Source organism: Corvus hawaiiensis, chromosome 9 (assembly GCF_020740725.1).
Source record: "Corvus hawaiiensis isolate bCorHaw1 chromosome 9, bCorHaw1.pri.cur, whole genome shotgun sequence".
Classification (NCBI taxonomy): domain Eukaryota; kingdom Metazoa; phylum Chordata; class Aves; order Passeriformes; family Corvidae; genus Corvus; species Corvus hawaiiensis.
The window spans coordinates 22,382,158-22,402,084 of NC_063221.1; the positions used below are offsets into that span (position 1 = coordinate 22,382,158).

Here is a 19,927-nt window from a genome sequence, read left to right on the forward strand (position 1 = left end):
CAAGGACCTTATGGGCATCTGAAGTAAAATTCCTGGTCAAACCTTGAGTTGCCCAAGATGGGGAGTGAATTTTCCTTGTTGTTGGCACAGGATCCTCAAAGAAGATCGAATACATAAGCAATGTTCCTAGATTTTATACAAGTGGGAGTAGTGGAGGTGTCATTTCTCCCTGGAAGTCCTTGTAACTTATTCATCAAACTTAGTCATACCTGGCACTTGTAGGTAAGAGAGATTGTTCAGAATCTCTTAAGAAATGTTTTGCCTTATGTTGAGAGGTTTGTTTGCTTTGTGCCCAGAATTCTCATATTTCCATGTCTGACCTGCTCCAAGAACCTACTATCAAAATAACTGGTAATGTTTTACAAGACAGTACCAAGAAACCAAATGTTTATCAGCTCCTTTTTTTTCCCCCAGAAGAAAGCTGTGGAAGGTTAGGCATAGACATGCATATATTTTAGTAGTCCAGCTTTGGCTGAAGAAACCTGGGCTGTTGATGGTCTTTTGGATGGTGCCAAGGGCTCATCTGCCTTCAATCTCAAAGGGGTCTGCAACTGGAAAGGTCATCAGAATGCTGATACTCAGTGCATCTCTCTGGTTATCCTGGGTCTTAGTTAAGCCAAGCACGAAATGTCAGCTCCTCCAGCTCTAGAAATACTCATGTGCCTCAGTGTAGCAAAGGGTCTGGTAAGTATTTGCCCAGTGGTACCAGAAGAAAGGACATGTTTGTGCAGTAGTGTTGTATTCTTTCTAACTTCCTTAGCGTGTGAGGATGCTGCGTTGGATGGCCTAGAAACTCCAAGCCTGTTAGTTGGCATTCTTGCTGTAGTAGGCAGAAGCAGAGTTTCTTCTCAGCCGCATGCCTAGGATTTTTTGAGTGCAGCCTTTTGAGCCCTTCTGAAGCACGTGGGGCTCCTCTATACAATCATGGCTTGTTTCTTTAAGGTCTAGCTAGCCCTTCATGTGAATCATGCATTTTGTTGTCTTTTGTGTTTTGTAGAGATTGAAGACTGAAGCAATTGCTGAGCTGAGAGCTCCCTTGTGACACAGAATTGCATTTTTCATAGAGAGAAACTGGCACTTGAAATCATAAAAGATGGATTTTATTTTTATTTTAATTGTTCTGTCCTTGTGCCCAGCTCTGTTTTACACTTTAGGGGAACCATGATCTTCTTTAGATATCCGCAGAGTTCTTGAATAAATTAATGTAAAATTTGGAAAACAAACTGACTTTGTTATTATCAAAGCAGAAGTGCCTCAGTACTAACTCTGCATAGCTAAGACCAGTGTAGCTCAGATGTGTGCAAATCAAATGCTGCTTCATCTTTTTAAATAAGTTTTCTCACTGATTTGCAGAATATCCGCTTGGTTCTTTATTTTACAGTATACAATTTCTGTGAACTAGATATTCACCAAAGGTAACATTAGACACTGAGCAAATAATTGTTTCCTGTCACACTGCATTAGTAACTGAGAAGAAAGTGTTTCCTAATTTGTATTTGTGCAGAACTAAATATAGCTCTAGTGAAGCTTAACTTCAGCTCCAGCCATTCAAGTCCGTAAGAAATTCAGTACCATGTGTGTCAATCACTGGGAAAATTACTTTAGACATTCTGTGTGTGTGTGCTCCTTGCCCTCCCACTTTTCCAGTTTATAATCTTAGGGACTTGAATGTGAGGCTGTCTAAACTCTCAGAAAATCCTGATAGTCCTGGTTTATTGCTGTCCGCAGGAACTATAGCAGAGATTTTTTTTCTATTAGGAGTCTGAGGATATCAAGGCCTGACTGCATTCTCCATTCCATATTTAACAAGGACAAGGTTAAGTTGTCCTGCAATTATGTTTTCCAGCAAAAACTTCTCTGACTTTTCATCTAAAATCTGTAATTTATTAGCTGCTCTACTCTAGTTTTTCTGTAGAGCTGATAGCCTGATGCACAAGATCTTAAAAAACCATTTAAGAAATATTCAGATTGGGACGTACCAGTGAAATCATGCTGGTAAGAAAAATCTGATGTTACAAGAAGTTGTATTGAATAGATTGTGTCTCCTTCCTGGGAAGCTTAGGAGCTGGTGTCTGTGCCTTGGTATCGAGTCTGGCATCTAGGGGATAACAACCTTCGTGCTGCATTTGCACTGAAAAGGCAGCTCTGCTTCCTGAGATGATGGAAATGCCAAATGCTGCATTTTGGAGCTTGAGTCTTTCAGCTGGCGTCTGTGAGGAGAATGCTTCAGGTTATCTCTTCCAGTGAGGCTAAGTGTGAGCCCAGGCTCAAAATAGTTCCATTATTTTTTTGTATTAATTTGAATTCATCAAGGCAAGCTCATCCTTTGTGGCTGTCTCTGCTGGACACTGAGCAGAAGGAATGAGTTTGAAAGGTCTGAGGGATCTTCCATCCAGGGTTTGGAGAGACCAAGACAGTACTTCATCATTCACCTGTGTCACTGCAACCTTAGGTGTACAGCTACCTTGTGCATTTTATCTGTGCTCTGCCCAACTTTGTCATGTTATCAGTGATGTACATAATTAGGAGGAGGTTCTTGCCTGTGGGGAGGAAGAGGAATCCCATATTGGCTGTCTGCACCTGTACCTCTTACCTACAGAGAGATCCTTTGAAGAAGTGATCTAAAGAAATCCAAGCAAAATTGCCGAGGTTTGTAACAGCTTTCCTCCTGGCAGTCTGAGGTTTATTTATACTGTAGGATGTGACAGGCAATTCCTGGTGCCTCAGCTCTGTCTGAAGTGTGAGTGATTGCTGGAAACACGAATGATTGCATTAGCAGCTTTCTTCCCTCCATTGGGGAGAAATTTTGAGTTTGAACTCTCCCCTCATTGAGATCTTTGAAGTTTGGATCTTTAAAATCATTCTCCACACCAAAGACCTACTAGTGCAGTTGTCATCCTTCCCATCTCTGGAGGACTGGACCAGCCTTCCTTCAGAGGCCATTAAAGCTGCTTGTTTCATCCTCCAGAGAGGTCAGCAAAGAAAGACATAAGTAAGTAATTATTCCCTGCCTTTCCTCCCAGTAGCTGAGTGAGCTCTGGAAGTTGAAACATCATTAGATCTCTGAGCAGTGTGGATGGTCTGCAAGCCAGCCAGGGAGCCCATGTAACATGGTGGAGGGAGGGCTGAGTAACAGGTGGTATTTAGAAACAAATTAATACTTGTGAATAGCAATGTGCTATTAGTAAGAAAACAAATCAGTCTGCTTGTGAATATTTATGATGATGAGTTTCAACACTGCTTGGATCATGCAGTGCTTTTCCAGCTGCTGCACCTCTTCTTGTGTCACAACATTTCACACTGGGGTGAAAATATTCTCTCCTGTGTGGATCCATCCTGCAGGGTGGCAGCTGGCTGAGCAGCACTGTGGAGTACACACTCTTAGAAGAATATTCTCACCAGTTTGGTATTAGTGGAACACTAGATCCCAAACATTTGAAGTATTCTTTGCTGATGGAGTAAGCCATACAAATTAGCTTGAGATTTCATCCCATTAGGAACCAAACCATGCACAGAGGTAGTGCTATGTTTGAAGAGAAAGCAGGTGTTAAAGGTTGTTCTACCTCATAACGTTGTGTGCGAGTGTTTTACAGTAGATCAAACTTGCCTAATGTAATCTTTGTAATGCTTTCATTTAAAAAGCTCCCTGTGGTTTGTATTTGTTGAACTGAAAGAGCAGAATCTACTTTGTAGCTTGGTGAGGCGGGGTGTTCCATTGAACATGTGTTCACACTGTCATTTGGGAAAGATAATAGGTTTTTAACCTCTGTCAGTGTTAGACAGGTATTTTTGGAGCTCTGTTGAAGCTGTGCCTAGGCAGGTAACCTTGTGATGCAGGTTTTTCACAATTTGCCATTTTCTTGTGATAAGTTGTGGCTTTTCTTGGCCCCTTGCAGTCCCTCTTGCAGCGTCAGCCAGCATGGGAGCTCACCAAGAGATGAGCTTGCTGTTGTCAATGCTGCATAAAGAGCTTATGGCTGCTGGTGTTGTGTGTTCAGTAAACACTGTCTCATAGATTGAAAAAGCAGCCTTGAAGGGTTCCAGAAAATATTCTGGGCTGGGCACATGGAAACTGGCAAAACCCATGGAGGTAGTGCTCATGTTTTCAGCAGTAGAGCTGTCCAGGTGCAGCTGAAGGTGCTGGGCTCTTGTTCAGGGTGCTGCAGGGGACATGCAGCATGGCACTTACTCTTGGCAGCCTTCCCACTGCTCCCGCTGGCCTTGAGTTCAACTTATGGGAGGGGGGGAAGCTGTGTGTACTTTAGTGTGCTTAAAATCCCGTTGGTATGGTCTCTCTCATCACTCGAGGTCTCCAGCAGCCTAAATTAGCAAATGGAGACTGCAGCATGCCGCACAGGGAGGTTATCTCCAGTGAACTGCCGTCACCACTTTCGTCACTGCTGATTAATATTTTTCGTTAATGTTTAATCCTCAACAGCAAATACGTAATGTTTATATGCCCTTTCCCGGTAAAAGCAGAACATCTGTTTTATATAATCAGTTAAGACATCCAAAACTGAATCAGTGTAAAATTTTACATATATCTGTCAGACAGACACAAAGAAATTCAGAGTAGAAGTGATCACTTCAGCGTGCACAGGTCCTCTTGTGGCAGGGATTTCCAGGAATCTTAAATTGCATATTGAACAGTGCTTAATGTGACTGAGAATATTTTCTAACCTTATCTTAAAATTCTTTGCTCCATCTTAATATTTTCAATGTAGAAGAGGTGGTTTGGGGGATTTTTTGGTGATTGTTGTTTTTGGTTTTGGCTTTCATTTTTTTTTTGGTTGCTTGGTTTGGGTGTGTTTGGTTTTTTTGGGTTTTTTGGTGACGTGTTTCCACTTCCTTTTCTAGCAGTACTGTCACTGTGGTGTAGCTGAGAATAGTTGAGTTGAACTGTCCCTGTTATACAAATGCAAAAATCTATTTAAGCTTTTGGGAGAAAAGTTTCTAGTGAAATACGTGAGTGTGTTCCATGCATGACTGCAACTGTGTGTTAGAACTATAGCAAATTCTATAGGGTTTCCAAAGAATACATTTAAAAGAATGCATAAAAAGCAGTATAACAATTAGCAGCATAGACTGATATATTTAAAGGAAGTAATTAATTTAAAGTGTTGGCTAAGAGAAATTTCAAGCATTTTTATGTATTTAATAAAGGGTTGCCTTTTAAGTAGCTTAAGTATCCTACTCTGTATGCAACATGTCCTGGGAATTAACAAACCACTTACTGCTGGATGGATTCCATTGAGATGCAGCTGCCATTCCTGCAGCAAAGATTGATGAAGAGAGTGGAAAGAGCCAGTACTGAAATGGTCATCCTGTTAGTTTGCGGGAAGGGAGAAAACAAATTTGTATAATCTCTCTTCTGTTTATTTAGTATGCTGATCTTCATGCCATGGACATCAAGGTGGATGTATGCATTCCTAAAAGAGGGCTTTCCTCCCCTTTCAGGGAGCCTAGCAGGAGGTGCCACAGTGCTTGTCTAAAATTCTCACTTGAGGGATGGAGACCAACAGTGTGGGACAGCTGAAGGTGGAAGCTGGTGATCTGATACTGAGGGAGAGATGGTGGGGTATAAAATCAGGACCCTGTGTGAAAGGAGGAAAAACTTATGACATATTCTAGACAAAGGAGCTTGCAGGGATAGAAGAAAGAAGGGGGACAGTGTGGTCGAAGTTACAGAAAACATACTGAGGAGCATTGTGCATAGATATTGGCAGGGTAAGACCTCCGTGTTTAGAACAGGAACACGCTCAGAATAATTGCAGCGAAGGCTGCCAGTGTGTGCCAGAAGTAAATATAGCAGTGTAAGCACTGCTACAGAGTCATTGAAGTCAATGCTGCATAACATAAATTGCATAATATATTTGTTTGTGAAGGTTATTAGAGCACAGTTTTAAATGGATCCAAGTCCTTGGAAAGGTGAGTATATTCTGGTTCCCTGAGCTGAGGTTTCCAATATGTCCCAGTCTGATCTGGGGGCAGACTGCCAGCAAGAGGGGGGAGGTTGCTGTTCCCCTCCTACCAGCTCCAGTGCTTGTCCGAGCAGCTCCTGAGCTGGTTCCACACAAAGTGCCAGGAGGAAAGGAACTGCCCTCTCCCCTCAGAAATGGAAGAAAGTGGGGGGATTTTTGTTGTCCTGGTCAGCTGAGTTGGTGAGGGGATGAGAGAGGGTGTCCAAGGGGTGTGTGTATGAGAGGATGGGTGGAGGTATCTCGGAGCACCGGGGGCAGCAGGCAGGCAGGCTGTTCAAGCCTCGTGTCCCACCTCCCACCCCACAGAACTGGAGCAAACCCTCTCCCTCTCCCACCAGGGATATGATGGTCAGTGAATGATGCAGCAACCATCAGACACCCAAATTTCAGGGCACTGTCATACCCTCCATAAGAGGGCTGAAACTGTTTACAAAATGCATACTTTGTAAATGGTAAAGACTAAATAATGTATTCTGTGCATTTGCATGATTTTGAATCACTTATCCTTCTGAGGGCTGTAGTCATTTTGCTCATGTTAAAGTACACTTAGCAGTGTAGTTGAGCTCAAGCCATCAGCTGCTGGGTTGAGTTGACACTGAAGATAGGAATTGTGTTTTTAGGGAGACCACACATGTTCCCTGTGACATCCCTGGCACGACAGAGTAGTGCCCTGAGGGCTCAGAGTGCTGCAGGTAGGATGCACGGTCAGTGCTGCGAAAGGGTCAGGATGTCTTTCAGAAAGAGCTTGAGACCCAGAGCAATCCAAGTGGGACACATCTCCATGGTGATGTCATGCAGGGTCATAACCTTAGAAGGCATTAGAAGAGAAGCTTCTGCTCTGCGCTGGGTGGGATGGAGGGGGTTACCAGCTGAAGATGCTGGAGAAACACATCTTTGGGCAGTTGCAAGGTGACAGCAGGCCATGAGGATGGGGCTGGGCAGAAGATGCTGATGTGGGGGGATACAGGAGATATGGATAGATCAAAGACGGGGAGTCACCAGTAGCAAAGTCTAAGAACTTGCTTGAGTTGGGTGGGCAAATGAGCCTTTACAGGGAGGTGGTGTAATTAATTTTTTATTGTCAGGGAAATAAACTTCAGGGATAGGGAAAAGCTGTTTAAGCTGCTGGATCAATGTTGGCATGAAAACAAATTGATAAAAGCTTTTCAGGAGTAAGTGTTAGGCTGAAAGTTTTTCTAACTACTGGAGGAGCTCAGCTCTGCAGTTAGAACTGGATATGGAGGCTGAGGAAGAGCATTGTCAGTATGTGCGGCTCTGTTGCTGTGATCGGGGTTCTTGTCATGGAGGGCTAAGCTAATGATCTGTAAACATCTTTCCTGCTTGCATTGGGTGGTGGATTACCATGACTGTGTCATGTGCAAGGAGAAAAGGGGAAAATATCTCCCTTGCTGTCTTAGTTTTAAAAATGCCTGTATGGGAATATGTGCTGAACTGAACTGCTTTTTCCCCAGGGTGGAGAATTCATCATTAAGCAAAATTTTAATCTTTGCTTTACCTTTAATCTGTGAATGTCTCTGCTGTTTTGGTCACTTATGACACTTATTCTTATGTTGTTTGTTTTTCCCCTAGGTATTTTTATGGCCTCTGTCACAGTGGTGTCTCAGTGTCTTCCAGGCATTTATGGATTTATTCTGAGAACGTTCCTGTGAGGTAAGGAAACACTATCACTTGGTTTTTACAGACTGGGAACTGAGGCAGAGGGAGACAAAGGTTGCAGGAGTCCTGTAGCGTAGCCAGCAGTCAAACACTGATTGCCAACAAGTGCATTATTGTCCTAATCCCAAACCCAGCTACCTGTCTCTGGCTTCTTTTGTTTCTTCCTCTTTTTACTTCTTTGGGTTTTTTTTTTTCTTCTCTTGTCTGAGATTTAGTAGCAACAGTCTGCAAGGAGCTGGGAGGACCTGTGGAAAATATGATTAGGGATACTGGTGTCCTTTTTTTAACATTGTTACTTGTGAGTTGAAATTCCTTTCTAAAAATATCAGCAGATCTGTTTATGTTAAATGATTAGCATGTTTAGACTTCCACAGATAAGCTGCCGTGCCTTTTTGAGTCAGTAACTCCTTTATCCTACCTGTCTAGGCTTGTGGCTGTTGAATTCTTACCCTGCCTAAGCTAATGCCATCCCAATCACCTAAAGCAATGCCAAGAATTTCATCATCCATGCAAAGATCTGATTCATGTCAAGACAGGTGTAAAGTTTCTCAAGCACACTTATGTATAATTACTGTTTAACTTTATTTTTCAAAGATCTTTCCAAGCCAGCTAAAATGTGCAGCTTTGAGCTCCCAGATTCTCCCAGAAATTTGATTTCAGTGCCTGATTAGTGATGCTGATCCCTTTCAAAAGTATTGCAAAGTTCCTGTCATGTGCGTGCACTGAATTACAATTTAGATAATAAAATCAAATATCATGAATAACAGCTTGAAAAACGTGTCTTTTTTTTTTTCCTTTCAAGTAAGTAATTTTTAAGTTAGGTCTCCCTTGAGCCCTTTTTTCTCTTCAAGATGGTATTTAAAATATGACTTTTACTACTTAAAGAATTTTCTTGGAGTTACAGCAATGTTATAAGTTAGGAATTCACCAGCAGGCTCTGACAAATATTTTTATTGTATATTAAAATCATCAACATTATTAAAAATACATTGCAAAGAAATATTTAGTGCTATCTTTCTAATTTCACAATCTCTAAAATACACATATTAGATAACATCTATGCTCTTTATTAGTGAGTATTATGTGTCCTTCTGTCCCCAGGAATGAGGCCCTAATGACTCATGAACTGTCTCAAAGTGTACTAAATAAGATTAAAGAGCTGGCCAGTGACCTTAACAGTCAATTAGGCTATATGTTACTCAGCCCAGTACTTGTGGAGTGTAGAAGAGTAGCAAAAATTCATTAGCTAAGGTGCTGATGCTTGAAACAAGCAAGATTTTTCAAACATCAGGAATGGGTGTTGCTTAACTGGAGATAGGGGCACATATGGTAGGTATGTCTTTGTGTATGCGTGTTTGAAAGTACTGCTGATGTGGTCCTGGGGTGGGGAGAGAGCTGCTCCTGGGCTTTTGGGCTCAGAGCCTTGTGGAGGAGATGCTGCCAGCACCTGGTGCTGGGTTGGGCAGTGGCAGGTGCAGTGGTGCTCAGGGTTTGGGATGTACCGCCCGAGAGGTTACACAGAGACAACGCAATGGGAGGGCTGCTTTCAGAAACCTTGTGTTTCACAGCAGCAGCAGGGCAGGGAAAAGGATGTGTTGGTGTGGTGTGTGGCATGCTTGGTTTTCCTCAGAGGTGAGCCTGGGTTGGCGTGATTGCATTTGGGTGACAGGCAGGAGGGTGAGCAGCAAGGCTCTGGGCTGCTGTGCCCACTGCAGAACAGAGTTCGAATGCTGCATCCCCTTCTCCATTAGCTCAGGGGATGGGACATGAATGGGTGCTGAGTATGCAGAGGTGCAGACCGGTCAGATTCCCTGTTCCCCACCAGCTTCCTTGCAGGCTCACGTCTTCCATGGAGCTGTCAGCATGAAGCCGGGCTGGCAGTGGACAGCAGGGCCCAGTATATCCCAGTGATGGGCTGACTTGGCAAACCTGGACAGTATCTGAATCATGGTACCATCTGTCATCTTAAGCTGACATTTCTTAACTAATCATCTGCATTTTGTTTTACGTTGTGTTCGGAAGCATCCCAGAGCAGTCTTAGTTCGGAGATGGCCACCCCCCTGGGAGGGCACTGCGTGGTGACAGAACTGAACCAGGAGAAGTGACATTACACGGGAGCTGACATGGCAGCTTCATCATGCAGCTCCTCAGCAAAACAGCTGTCCTTGAGGGCTTCTCAGTTTTATAGCACTTCTTTCTGGTGTGTGCAGTTATGAATGCTTTCAGCTGACCCTGAGAAAGTCTTCTGTCATTCTTAAAGTAAACTCAGATTTTAGGAAAGAAAAGATGACCAACTCAGTCAATAAAAAATGTGGCTGAAAGTACAGTTTGAGTGGCATGCAATAATATCTTTTAAAGTAAATCAACTTTCTTAAACATAAGTTGGGTGGAATGTCCCTGTAGGTCGTAGTTTATCTGTAGGATTTTCTTATAAAATAATTTCCTTAATAATGATTTGCGGGTGGGGCACAGGGGAGCCTGGGAACAAAGTGGATGAATGGTAGAAAAAAAGAAAAGGAAGCCTTTTCAATCATGTCAGGCTGAATCTAAAGCATCACAGGAGGAGAACCCCTGAAGAAAAACTATAACCTAGATTAGCAGAATACAGATTAAGTTTTCAGGAATTTTGAGACAGCACTGTATCCCGAAGCAGTCTTTTGTAATTCATTTAAACTAAAATCCTTGTATGGTTGCATTTTCAGGGATATACAAAAACACCTATCCATTTGAATGTTACAGTCATGAAGTTAAGAAATTTATTAAAGTGAATACTGCTTGAAAAGATTAAAAGAAGAAAAAAAAGTTAAGATTTTTCATTTGAACTGGCTATTGCTAGGAAAATACTGTATATCTGTGTGATCATGGTTTGGGGGTATTTTTATACAAGCAGCATTACCACTGGAATCACAGTTGAAACTGAGATTTTTACATGATTAGTTTTTTTCATTCTGACTTTAAAGTTTAAAAGTGTTGTCCTTGGGTCACACTGTCCTCTTACAATACTTTAAACACTTCTATTCTTTAGTTTATTTACATTTTGGAAAATGTGTTGTGATACCATATTCTAATTGAAGGGTTGTTTTTGGTAGCAGAGGTTATGTATTTCTGCAAAATGTTGGCACAAAACTTATGTGATTCAAAGTGATTTAATTGTGTGTTAATGCCACGTTGGCCGGAGCATACTAATAATTAATCCAGAACAGCGAGTTACGCGTTACTTTTCACTGTAATCCAGTGAACAGTGTTTTCTGGATATACTTAGATGACAGGCTCAAAAGAGCATTGGCAGAATTTGTTGGCATAGTTCAGCCTTATTTATATATGACTATATATTTTTTGGACTTAAGAGCTTTTGCAGGTCCTTTTATCTCACAAATAAGTGGACTGCTTTAATGTATTGGAACCCAAAGGGCACGACTACTGGCCATTTACCTGGCTTCTCGTGATGAGCGTTGGAGAATGCACATGGAGAAGGAATGCATGGAAGGGTGGGGTTTAAAGCTCCAAATTTGTACTCGTAAAATTCCCTTCTGCTTTGAAGGCGTTTGCTTTAGCTGTCTACAGGGATATATATTTTCAGAAGTTTATTTATGAAAAAGAGGCTCAGGAGATGCCTGAGATGTTACAAGATTTAACCGTATTTTCAAAATTGAACATGAGCTTTAGCCCTCAGGTCTTTTTCATTTCCTTTTCTATTTTATGATCAGTATATTGGTAGGTGGCTTTTGTGCTGTCACTTCACCTGTTTAATTTAAATTTAGGTATCTGAGGGTTGTGCAGTAAAGGTAGAATCTCCATAACTGGCAACGTAGCCTTGTCATCTCGCAGAGTCAGCACTTGCTCATGCTCTGGCGCAATGGCTTTGAATAGCTGCCACCCCATGTGTGTGTTTCCTAAACCCAAGACAAGTGCTGAACTCATTAAAAATACATGCCATATAAGTTAATGTGCATAAGGAGTTTTGGTGCTGAGATCTCCTTTGAGGCTACATTTAACTCTAATTAACTTGGTTTCGTTCTGTCTACTATCAGCATAGGCTTGGCTGAAACCAGCCAGTATTGGTTAAACGGTGGGTTTGAAGTAGAGCCCAGCGGGGTGATGGATTAAAAAGCAGGGAGTTGTGACTGTGCTGGGGTTCCCGGTGCCTGTGCCAGCTCCTGGGGCTGTGCTGGGCACAAGCACCAGCTGTGCCATTCCTGAGGCACAGTGCCACACCAAGCAGATACGCATCCGATCGTACTCTGGGGCAAAGCTCCAGATTTCTAAAGAGGCCTGAAATAATGAGGTTTGCTGAGCTGTGACTGAACAATTGCATGACACCAAACTCCTCTGACTAAAATAGTCTGAATTTTTCCACTAGTGGAATAAGGAACAGCAGCAGAGACTACCAGTATTTCGCTGTTCTGACTGTTCTTTCTATTCATACCTTGTTTTTATTCATCATTAATTCAAGGATGAGATCCAGGGATTCTGCTAATTATGATCTGTTTTTCAGGGGAGGCAGGCAGTGAGACAGGGATTACTGATGGTGGCATTTGCAGTAGGGACAAGTACCAGCAATATATGGATTGGAAATATTGAGTGGGTTTTCTGGCCTGACAGTGTTGGAAATCAAGCTTTATATTATGTCCAGTAGAGTAGGTTTCACCGAAAGCTGATTATAGTATTTTGTGAGAGGAGGTTTTCAGTGTATCACTCTGGAAGTAAATACTCACTGATCCATATTCAAGGATAGGCTTCTGTGTTTTGTGTAACTGGAAGAATGCATGGATTTGTTGCATTTTCATCATAGCTAGCCAAAGAAAACAATTTTCCCCCTTCTTTTGACTAGTACTAGGGTTTTAGTCTTGCAAAAGGATTTTCTAGGTAGAAATTTCAGGTAAAATGGATTCTGGATTTAAACACCAAGTGGGGTGGGAACCACCACCCAGCAGTTTTTGAGTGTTCATAATTTCTTGAAAATTTGACCTTTTAAAATACTTCAAATTTGGTACACTAGAAATTGAGGCATTCAAATCACTAACTGCTTTTAAAAATGACAGCCAGAATCTCCATTAACATTGCATCTTCTGCTTAGGGAATCACACAGCAGAGCCTTGATGTGTCTCTGAGGATGGAAATGAAGCAGTTTAAGAAGTTTCTGTGCTTCAGCTGAAGTGTGGTAACAGCATGCAACCATGTCTAGTTCATTTTGCTGAAAAACAAAATAGAAATCACAGAGGATGATCTAAGGCTGTCTGTTTTGCTTTTCATAGAAGCAGACTAGCAATGATCCTGTAGTATCTTGCCACGTCTCAGCCATGAGAATGGTAATTTCCAGCTGATGAAAGGTGTTTGGTGGCTAGAACAGGTGGATGCATTAAAATCTTAATATGCTTTAAGATACTTCTCAGTGTTCATGGAGGAGTGGGACTTGCTGTGCTGGTTTGGACCAGCAGTCAGTCTAATTCAGTGCCCTACCCCTGGCAGTGATCAGTGCTGGATAACTTAGGCAGTCAACAGGAAATTGTGCATTTGATTACCGAATCAAATCAAAAAAAGTCTTCCTTCACAGACAAGTTTATTGACATTTCTTAGTGTTTTCCCTTCAGACACCTCAGCTTGAGGATTGGTCTAAACCATTTGCAGTCTTCAGTCTAGCTCAGACCAGTCTTTCTAAATGTTCTTCTGTATCTCCAAAAGGCCATAGTCATGGTATATGAATAGTGTGGAGTTGGTTTTTTGCTAACATTATGACTGAAAGAAGTAGTATTAAATGGATATCTTGTAGCTATTGTATTGCTTGAGCATGTCTTCACATTAATTCAAATTAATTTAAACAAGGTGATAGGAGTAAAGTGCAGAGTAGAAAAAGGATAGATCAGAAAAAGGAGATAAGATAGGTGTATTCAAATAGGCAGAGCCTGATGAAATTTGCCCTACAGTACATCAGCAACTAGCCAAGCAACCTTTGAACCATTTACAATTATCTTTTAGAAATTGGGAAGGCCAAGAGAGGTCCTGGAGGACTGAAAAGGGCAAAGGCATCACCTCAGTTTGAAAAAGGGGGATCCAGGGAATTACAGACTAGTTAGTCTAACTGCAGTGCTTAGAGAATTGGAACAAAATTTTTAATCAGTTTCTAGGAATCTGGAGGATAAGAAAATAAGGACTGGGACTAGCAGTACCTGTGATGTTACCTTGACTTCAGTAATTTCTGATAAAACCTCTTGTGGCATTTCTGTGGAATAAGGAAATACATGTATTTAATTATGTGGTAAACAAATAATTGTTAAAGACCATGTTTGAAGAGTAGTTACCCATAATTTACTGCAAAAATCAGAGGAAGAAGGGAGATGGCATGAGGAATTGTGTGAATACACCCATGTTTGTCTTGGGCTGAGCTTTATTTGCTGTTCTTTTGTGTGGACAAGGGAATAGTAACTAAATCTGCAAATAAGTCCAGACTGAGTGGGGCTCAAGCACTGTGAAGCACAGTTCAGAGTTAAATGGCTATGGTAGATTGAAAAGGCATGTGGAAATCTGCAGCTTACAGCTTAATGAGTTGAAATGAGGAAATACAACGTGGTGAGGACGTGGCAGGGCTGCACAGCACAGGAAGAGTGCTTTGGGACAGGCGCTGCATCACCACCTATGCACAAGCTGACAGTTGCAGAGAGGACAAGCTGCACCTGGAGTGTGTGCCCAGGGCTGAAATGAATGGTAATGGTGTGCCCAGGGCTGAAATGAATGGTAATGGTGTGCCCAGGACTGAAATGAAAGGTAATGGTGTGCCCAGGGCTGAAATGAAAGGTAATGGTGCTGTTGTCGGTGCTGCTGAGACCCTGGACATGGTGCTGCGTGCAGCTGGAAGGATGGTGCATCAGGGAACGTGGGTTGGCTGAAGGTATCCCTGGACGTGGCTGGGCCTAGGATGAGAAGGGGATATTGGAGCTGGGTCTGACCAGCCTGTGGATGAGGAGACCCAAGTGGTCAATTGCCATCTTCAGCCAAGAGATGGACAAGAGGGGGTCCTAGGTTTATGGGAAAGCTTGAATCCCACCGCTGGTCACAAGTATGAGGAAGGCAGGTCAAGCAAGGTGCCAAAACCAGATGAATCAGGCAGAAGAATGTGTGGGTGACTGGGGACTGGAGCAGGAGATGTGTGAGTGGGGACCAGGGGAGCAGTGCTTCCCAAGCCTGGGGGTGGGAGGGTCTGAGCATGGTCACCTGCCCTGGGCAGGTGAGTGGGGTGATGGCACTGTGCAGTTTTTCCAGGGGGAGCACAAGGAAAGGAAAAGGGGGAAGTGCACAGGGTGCAGCAAGGAAAGTTCCTATAGCTCAGCTTCAGAGTGAAAGAGCCCTGAGCAAGAGCCCAGAGAACTTGTGGTACTTTTTAGAAGATGTTCAAAAATCAGCTGGGCAAGACTCTGGACGGCATGGTCTGACTTCAGAGTTACTCCTGCTTTGAGAACGGATTTGGATATGCAGAGGTCCTTTCCCACCTGCTTTATTCAGAGTTTTAATAAGCTACTTCCTTCCTCCTTAACTTTAGAGGTGAAATTTTTGAATGATAGGTGAGTGGCAGTGCTTCTCCAGCTAATGTTAATGAGCAGTTCAGAAGGGCCAGGTACTACTGGGATTGCTTCCCTTAGTGTCTCTTAATAACGTAAAAATGTTTGTTTTCTCAATCAGGCGTCAAGAGGAAACAATGTAATCAAATGTTTAAATTTCTTCAGTGCTTGAGCATTTTCTTTGTTAGAAGCACCAGTGCATTTTCTAGGACACAGGTGTTTAAATTCATAGCCTTTAAGAAACGTTTGTGTCAAGCACGTGGATTGGATTGGGTGCTTGAAGGAAATTGTTGCCTTGTAATATAATAAACACGTACCTAATCAGAGAAGCTGATTATTTCCCATCACAATAAATAGAAAACCTGTGATCGGTGACATCAGCATCTATTTTTTTCTTAGTGTTTTGCAAAAGTAATAGCTATGAGCTTGTAATAGTGATGTGTAATCTCTAACATGCAGTGGTTAAATATTAATACACATTGGCTGTGTTTAAAGATGAAGAATGGCTCTTAGGTAATGAAACGTTAACTCTCTTAAGCTCCATTGAATTTTGTAAGGTGACCTGTAGAATGGGAGTGTGTTGTCATCAGAGTGGTCATCTGTTGCATGAACCTTAGCAACAATTCCATGAAATTATTAGGATATTGAGAAATGGACACTAAGGTTTCTGTCAAGGTCTGATTTAATCAGTTAAAAACATAGCCAGGCTGCTTGACAGGGGTCACATAAAGCATTGCCAAAGGCTTGGGGTCTGTCTAGCTCATCTGTCCCATTTCCTTAATCGCGTTGATGGGGGTTTTTGTTTTGTTTTAAATTTGTGGTGGTGCTGTAAATCTGACAAAGCCACCTTGTTCAGAGGTGTGGCGGTCCAGGGGTTATTTTCTGTGATACTGTGACAATCTTTAGGGTCATGTAGTTAAGGTGCTGCCCCATTTTCCCTGTTGGGACACTCTCTCCTGGCACTTGCACAGTGGCACACTTTAGGCCATGTGTGTAATCTTGGCTAATTGTGTTAGATATTTGTTCTCCTTGTTTAATGTTTGTCAAAGTCTTGTAAATGAAGTTGTTACAGTGTGAAATTTTATGGTGTCCGAGTTGGAAAGGATCCTGCTTACCTTGTTGAGTTCCTTCCAAGCTGTTCCTTGTGGTGGTTCCGCTTTGTAGGCCGGCATGCAGGAGTGGTGAGCTGGTCTTCCTCCTGAGTTTTACTTGATAGTCATTAACTCCAGATGGCAAATATGATTTTATGCTGTTGTAAAAGGTGTTTTGTTCAAAAGGAGTTCTGTAACAGATGCAATGGGATTGGGGTTTTTGAAAATTTCAATGTATCTGTTTATCTCAGGAGCACCAATTATTGGTGTTGCCAGGGTGGAGACCCTGAGTGATGAGGCACACAATGAAGAAGGGCTGCTACAATGTACACTACAGATGTTATAAGAAAAACGTCATATTTTTTTCTGTATAGCAGTGACTGATTGGCTGTAGACATTCCTGACACTGCCTGACAGAAAGGGTTATTTTATCTGAAAACAGTGCAGTTACAGATGAGAGACCTCCTGAAAAACATCACTCACTTTTACTAGCGACATCCATCACTTCCTAATTATGGGTGCTTTCAGGTGGAGAAACAAGTTCTTTCCATTGCTCCTCCTGAGCTTTTCTTGTCCTTCTGGCAGCAGCGTAGGGTTAAAGTTGGCCTTTTATCGGGGCAGAGGGACCTGTGGATTAAATTAGTGCATATTGATGTCTGTATGTGTTAGATGGGTATCCCACTGTTAAAGGAATGGCAGTGGCCAGTAACTGTGGAGAATGAATAATTCTTTGTAGCTTAACCATCTACTTTGAAGTACAGAAGATCTGTTAAACTTACTTGTTTGGAAGTCAGGACTTTTTACTGTCCTTTCAAAAGCTGAATCAGATCAGAGTGAGTCATGTGTCCAGTGAAGAGAAAGACCCTTGATCCCTGCTCAGAAACAGGAGAGAGTCTCTGAATCTTAGTTTTCTACCACTTGAGCTTATTTTGGTGGCAAGAGCAACTCTTCCCTTAATGGTGCAGGAGCTCTCGTCCCTCTGGATGTCCCTGGAGCTGCCCTGGCCTTGGGACCTTCTTCCCCAGCCACTGCTGGCTGCAAGTTCCTGCTGCCCCCAAGCATGGGGTAGGGAAGGGTCTTCTTCCATCTCCTGGCCTGGCAGACACCACTTGGCATTGCTGCCTTTTGGTTCACTGCCAGGACAGAGACTAAAGTGGGATTTTTCCAAAATGCTGAATTGTCCTGACCTTTTCCCACTGAATTTGTTTCTTTTCCCACTGGTACCATACCGTAGAATTTTTCAGAAATGCATACACCTTTTTTTGGAAAGCCATATGCATTTTCAATGCAGTCCCTAGCACTGCCTAGAGATCTGGTGATCCAGTGTTGATTCCAAACCCTCTGCTGCTTCCTGGCATCAGAGCAGACTCTGGCAGCTGTATCCATTATACAATGGCCTAATTGATTGGAAATAGTTCTGTCTGCAGGAGCCCTTTCCATGGCTGGCTGTCTTACACTCCAGTGTGCTTCAGCCCACCTTCTGTGTGGGGCTTGGATTTTCAGCTTGGCTCTTAAGAAATTTACTTTCCTTTGCCATACTAGATAATTCTTGTAGTCTTACAGCAAGAGCAAGGCAGAAGATTTACTTTCTCTGTGTGCTTCTGTTTGCATACGGATAAAAATAACAGTTGGTGGAAGTATTGTTTGTTTTTATGTATAGATGAGCTTTCGCTCCACCCATGAGTGTGCCTCTGCTCACATTTCTTTGTATTTACTTTGTGTGGCGCATGGATCAGACAGGTGTGGAGATGCCGAGGATACCATGGCAATATGGTCAGCATAGGTGCCTGTGTGCATGGTGTGGCCAGGGAGGAATAAATGAGCATTTTCAAAATTGTTATTTAATTCTAGTGACTCTGCAGATGGCAAAGTATTTACAGTTGCTTGAGTAGTCTCTGCTGCCCTGTGCTGCCTTTTCTCTTTGAAGAGTAGCTGCCTTGCAGCCCTTCCCTGGCTGCTGGTAATAACAGTAATTAAAGCACACCTGGTAATGACAACAGACGTGCTGTACCTTCTGCTGCCGAGGACACTGATATCTTGAGGCTGGGAGTGCCCATTGCCGCTTAATATGAGCCCTCAATTTAAATATAGGCTCAAGGTTAAAACCACAGTACACAGATAAGGTGGGAGTGGACAGCTCCATTCCCTGAGTACATCTCTGGCTTCCTCCTGAGAATTGTAAGTAGGACAGATAATTGTCCTGTTGAACTGAGTTGGTATTCTTTTTGTCCTTAGTTTTGTAGTGCTACAGCAGGGCCTTTTTGCAAAAAGACCCAAAGCTGTGTCTGTTCCTTCAGATATAAAGAGGGAGTTCAAATGAGATGAAAGTAATTTAAACCAGAAATGTAGGCTTGGTGGCAAGTCCCCAGACTTGCCAAAGCTTCCATGGCCAAGCACCTAATGTCCAACGTGGATGAGCATCGCCCATGGGTTGTATTGTCAGAGTTCTGGAAACAGCTCTAGATATCTTATACACTGAGTAAAAACCCTGAATGTTAATGAAGTTCCAGAGAAAAAGTGAAATGTGCTGATGGTTAAGCTTATCTTTTCCTGAAAGCATGGTTCAAAGTTTAATTTACTTTAGGGGAAGGGGGATGGGGAAAACAACAGCAAAACCCACCCCAAAACTTGAAATACCCCGTTCCCACTTCTTTGAATTCTCAAAGACTGAAATGGATAGTTATCTATTAACTCTCTGAAGACTAATTTGTGGGGACGATGGCTCCAGAGCAGAGGCTTTTGCAGGGAAAATGTTGGGAGAGCCCATCTGTCAATATTGTTGTTACTGCTTTTCCAGTGCTTCTACAAATTGATAGTCTGGGAATTGTCTCTGCTGCAGGTAAAACCAGTTTCAAGCCCTTGCATGCTGATATTTTATTGAAGTGAGACATGAATGCTCGGGGGAAAAATGGCATTGTGAGATAAAGGGCTCTGATACATGCATATAGCTTAAATGTCATCTTACAAAAAGCTAAAGCAGATGTTAATTGTAAAACTGTACTTTACATACACTCTTTTCTTATTAAAGTTATTTAATCTAATTCAGCATATATGAACACATATGAGTGCTCAGTGTATCCATCCTAAAAATGCTTCTTTGAAGCAGTTCCGTGATTAGGCAAATATATAGTTTTAATAGAAGAGAGAGTAGACTTACTAGTCTCTGATTAGAGAGAATATTTTTTTCCAAGATTAAGAGTCTGAAATAACAGTCAGTTTTTTCATTTGTTTTGAAGGAGAGCATTGCAGGTACACATTTTCTTCAAGCATTAGATAAGTGGTCTGACTGGAATAGCAGTTTTAATCTGTTTTAATGATGTTTTTCCAATATGAAAAGGGCCAAGTAGATGCAGAAGTCTAAAGGTCTGCTGGTAATGGTTGAAGTGATGGGAGTTGTTTACAGAACACAGTGACTGGATAGCTGCCTCTTGCTGAGAGCATATGTGTGCGACCTTTGTTCTTGGTTTAAAGTATAATTAAGAAATACATGCCTATGTGTATTTAAAAACAATAAAACCATCTCATTTGCAGACTGCAAGGTATCTGCATCTGGCAGATGCAGAAGCATTTCAGTGAGTGCTGGTGTTAACTGTTTTGTTATTACTGATCTTGAGATGCCTTTCTC

At 42.2% G+C, this 19,927-nt stretch overlaps 1 protein-coding gene across 22 annotated transcripts in view; it reads left to right on the forward strand.

Moving 5' to 3' along the window:
- Positions 1–19,927, forward strand: part of PTPRF (protein tyrosine phosphatase receptor type F) — a 380,951-nt gene that overhangs the window by 82,354 nt on the left and 278,670 nt on the right. For all 22 annotated transcript variants that reach the window (XM_048313478.1, XM_048313477.1, XM_048313492.1 and 19 more), the window contains exon 2: positions 7,572–7,652. The gene's annotated coding sequence lies outside the window, so the exon portion shown is untranslated. The remainder of the gene's footprint in view (positions 1–7,571; positions 7,653–19,927) is intronic.